Source organism: Protopterus annectens, chromosome 9.part0 (assembly GCF_019279795.1).
Source record: "Protopterus annectens isolate FY-2018-M chromosome 9.part0, PAN1.0, whole genome shotgun sequence".
Lineage (NCBI taxonomy): Eukaryota > Metazoa > Chordata > Ceratodontiformes > Protopteridae > Protopterus > Protopterus annectens.
The window spans coordinates 344,145,934-344,150,600 of NC_056743.1; the positions used below are offsets into that span (position 1 = coordinate 344,145,934).

Here is a 4,667-nt window from a genome sequence, read left to right on the forward strand (position 1 = left end):
TCTAGAAGTGTATTTATCTTTAATGAATATTGACACACCACCTCCTTTAGTTCTCACGCCTTCAGTTTGTGGTCTGAATTTGTGGAAAGAAAAATAACCTGGTATAGCTGTAGTAATCTCTGCAGCCTTAAACAAGGTGTCAGTGACTGCACAAATGTCAGCATCTTCCAAGGTGAGGACTACTTGCAGTGAGTGCAGCTTCTGGTTTAGACACTTCACTTTTAGTTCCTTTATACTTTTCTCTATTCGATATTTCCATCATGGAATTCAATTTCTCCCCTTCCTTTCCCTCGCTACCCTGTGTTCTTGCGGTAGAACTTTATCGGTTATTAATTTAGCTGCACAGTAATACATCCTGTTTACTTCTGTTATATCACATGGATCTCTACGAAGAGTCCTAATTACTGTGTTCACTTATTTTATCAGACTCCTGACTTTTTGGGTTTTATTGACCTTTGCAGTGTATTTCTCTCGTTGATCTTAATATATTTATCCATGTCTGTTAAATCAAGTAACTCTTCTCTTAGGTCATTTTCTTCCAAACTGAGGCCACACCCCTTGTTTTCCCATTCCTGCAGGCATTCTATAGAAAGTTCTATAGGCAGGCAGCCTAACGTGCAGAAGGGTGGCACTGAACCAGTCCATAGTGCATGCAAAAGCTACGTGTTCAGGACTGACTGGACCGGAAAGATGTTCCCAAAGCAGAGCGCATTCATGCTTGTTGATGTGTTGTGCTTGGCACTGGCTACCTTACCATGTTTCATCTTGAATCTGATCTACAGTCCATACAAGCGTGGATTCTACTGTTCTGATGATTCTATAAGGTACCCTTACCAAGGGGACACCATCACTCATGGTCTTCTGGTGGGTGTTACCATCCCTTGCATAGTTGTAATAATCACTTCAGGAGAGGCGTATTTAGTTTACAGTGGACGTCTTCATTCAGGATCAGAGTTTAATAATTACGTTGTGGCACTGTATAAAGTTGTGGGCACATTCCTGTTTGGTGCCGCTGTCAGCCAGTCATTGACTGACATTGCTAAGTACACCATTGGCAGGCTTTGTCCCAACTTTTTGTGTGACCCTGACTGGTCAAAAATGAACTGTTCATTGTATGTCTCTGTAGAGGGAGCAGTGATAATGTCACAGAGTCCAGATTGTCATTTTATTCTGGCCATTCCTCCTTCAGGATGTACAGCATGCTTTTCCTCAGTTTGTATTTGCAAGCTCGTCTAGCTGCAGAGTGGGCCATTTGCTTCGCCCCACAGTTCAGTTTTTCCTGATTGCTTTTGCTATTTATGTTGGTTACACTCGAGTTTCTGATTACAAGCATCACTGGAGTGACGTACTGATGGGATTACTGCAAGGAGCGGTTGTGGCCACCTTAACTGTGAGGTATGTGTCTGACTTTTTCAAGAAAAGACCTCTGGGTAAACACAGAGGGAAAGAGGAAGATGAAGAAGAAGAAGAAGAAAGGGAGCAGAAGCCCAGCTTGCCACCTAAAGAGCCTGAGCAAAACAATCATTATACTTGTAACTTTTGAGGAGCTCCATGAAGCTGGAATCACAGAACCACATGCAGACTGTAGCATGTTGTTCACAGAAACACATTTGCAGAACATTGAGAGAACTATGTCTGGGAATTCGTCAGATACTTTGAGCTTCATTCCTGCTTCTTTATGCCTTTCACCAGCAGAAGAGCAGGGACAAAGAGACTCTGCTTTTTTTGGCATAGGAGATACAGCCTTTAAAAGTGGATGGCAGAGTTCTGTGAAGAAAGGAACTCTGAAAATTGTTGACCCTGTGACAGCTTGTGCTTGCTTGGAGCTACTAAAGTATGCATCCCATTGCAGGGAAAATACAAAGTGCTAGTCACTTGTGCCATTTAAAAACCAAAAGAATTAACCTATTCAATTTCTGTGGAAGGAGCATTGTAACTCCATGAATTTTCCTTTTGCTTGGCACTAAGAGCTTTTTAAATGTCCTGGCTAAAGCTAGTAGTATACAGCTCAATCAGTTCTGAATTCAGTCATGTGGCTGGATAATATGCATTTTGCTGATTAAGAGTTACTGCTGCCCAGGCCATCTGTGTCTTGTAATTCAGGCTTTCAAATATTCTGTCATTTCTTCTAGACTCTAACTTCACTCCTTGTACAAATGCCTTTAATTTGCTTTACAGTTATACCTGCCCAGTAACTGAAGAGTTTGGATTTGCTTTACTTGAGGTGGGATGGGACTCTTCAATACCCAGGGAAGAGGGTACCTGCAATCTTGTAGGGTCACTACTGCCCAAGAAGCAGGAGGCGTACCAGCATCAGTGCATAAAGCGGGGAAAAGGTCACCTGAAGGTACTGGATTACATCTTTGAGGAAACAGCAGCTACAATAATGTCATTTTGTCCATTTTCTTTTAAGAGGTACACTTGGCACCTGTTGCCGTTTGAGTTTTACACTTTCATTTCTTTGAAGTACCTGTTTTTTAATTATTGGAAATGTTGTAAGGCAGCCCTCCACACTGATTGCCAGTAACTGCAGGAAGTAAAATATGGAACGAATAAAGATAGCATCCTGGGCATCTGACATCTGTTGATAGTAAGCCTTATAACCTCTGCTTCCTGAGCTTATACTAATTGCAGTGGTAGGACTTGGATGTACATATTCTGAGCTTGCATTAACCAGAGATAGTAAAACTTGGAGCATAACCCTTGAGTATGTCTTAACTATAACTAGTAGGGCTTGGATATATACATCTTCTGCACATGTAAGCCACAGGGAATAATGATCTGGACCTTAATGTCCTGGGCACATATACATTATAGGTGCTAAGGCTTTGGATGTGTAATTCCTGAGCATGTATTAACTGTAAACATCTGGCTACATAAACATTAGTAATGTATATTTGCTTTAAACTATTAATATATGCTTACCATGTAAACCTTAACTGCAGTTAACCAGCTGTATGGAAATAGGAAATACACCCTGGGGATCACTTCTGTGTCTCTGCTCGACAGTGGCACAGGAAAATAACTTTCTTGGGTGGCATAAGCCAGGGAACCTTGTTGGCTAGGCTTACATAGGCCCTTGAGCCGATAGCCTAGCACCTACCTATGAACCTATAGCATCTTCCTGTGGCAACTTCTCTTCAAGTTCATCTTGTGCCATCCGTTGCTGTGTCATATGGGAACTCACTGGCATATCACGCCTCAACATTGACTGCATCAGTTTCCTGTTCCTATCCTTGCTGTCTGGCTTCGAATGAACATTTATACTGGTTTACTGCTCTAAAGTATCTTGCTATGGCACCTGACCAATTGTTTTCTGTTTCCCCTTAATTTGGGTATTCATTGCTTTATCCTGTTGTGGTGCTTTCTGCATTCAATTTTCTACACTTCCCAGATACTCCATAACCTCAGTTTCGATTTCTTTAACTTCTCCATTACTGATCTCCTTTTCTACTTTTCCTCTTTGTTTTCTTATTTTTTGTGTTGTAAAGTTTTCCATGTCTGGATTCCTTTGCCTGTATTTCTCTTCAAATATCTTTGGTGATGTTCTTTTTTTATTAGTTAGTTTTACTTTCTCCTTTGCATAAATATTGCACCATATTAAATATCTGTTTCTTTCCCATGTCCATATTTCTTTATCAGATGTCTCCTGATCTTCCTGTTTCTCCTTCCTTTGTGGACTCGCTCCATTCTGCTGTGATGTCACCTGTGTTAGACCTTCTACACCAAATTCTTCACTTCGCAGGCACTCCATAATTCAACTTGTATTGTTTTAACTTCTACTTTACTAATATTCTTTCTTATGTTCCATCTTTGTGATATTTTTTTTTTTATTCTGAAATTTTCCATATCCGGATGCCTTTGCATGTATTTCTCTTCAAATATATTTGGTGCTGCCTTATTTATATTGATTAACTTGGCTTTCTTCTTTGCATAAATATTGCAATATATCAAATCTCTCTTTCTTTCCCATGTCCATATTTCTTTTTTATATTTTTCAAATATCTCTAGGTTTTGTTTTTTATATTTTCTCACTTCCTCAGAGGCTTCTTTTTCCAAACATATCAAGATTTCTTGATCTACATACTGTTTTTGAAAAATCTGTTGTATTAACAAACACAAATTTTCAATTGAGCCTTCTGACAGTTTTTCCTATGGAAGTATTTTTCTTTCCTCTAATTTCTCTCTTAATCTTTTTGTATATCTTGTGTCTGGAAATTCTGGGCTTTTTTCATAATAGTAACAATACACAATTTCTTTCTTATCTTCAATAGTCCACTCTATCATCTTTATGGCTCTTCTTTGGCCCATCAGTTTCTGTGATTTTTATGGACTGCTGCTTCCTTCTATAACAGGGTGGGGCATCCTCCCCCTGGGTCTGGCCCCATTGTAGGAATGTTTCTGTAATTTGAGGATTCTACAGCTATTTTTTCCAGTCCTGGCACAAATGCCCCTACCAGAAGTCAGCACTTTTTTATCCTTGGTCTTGTGCACCCAGCTATCTCTCTTAGTTTTTGACCTACTTCTGTCCATGATATATACTATATAAATACAGTCTATATATCAGTGTCACCTTGATGAGATTTTGTGAAAACAGGGTCCACCTCGCGAGGGTACTCATCAAGACTAAGTGATAATTCAGTTTCAGCACTACTCCTCTCCTTTGC

The 4,667-nt window shown here is 39.7% G+C and overlaps 1 pseudogene; it reads left to right on the plus strand.

Annotated features, from left to right (window-relative positions):
* The first annotated feature begins 606 nt into the window (after nucleotides 1-606).
* Nucleotides 607-1,772, plus strand: LOC122810874 (annotated as a pseudogene).
* The last annotated feature ends 2,895 nt before the right edge of the window (nucleotides 1,773-4,667 follow it).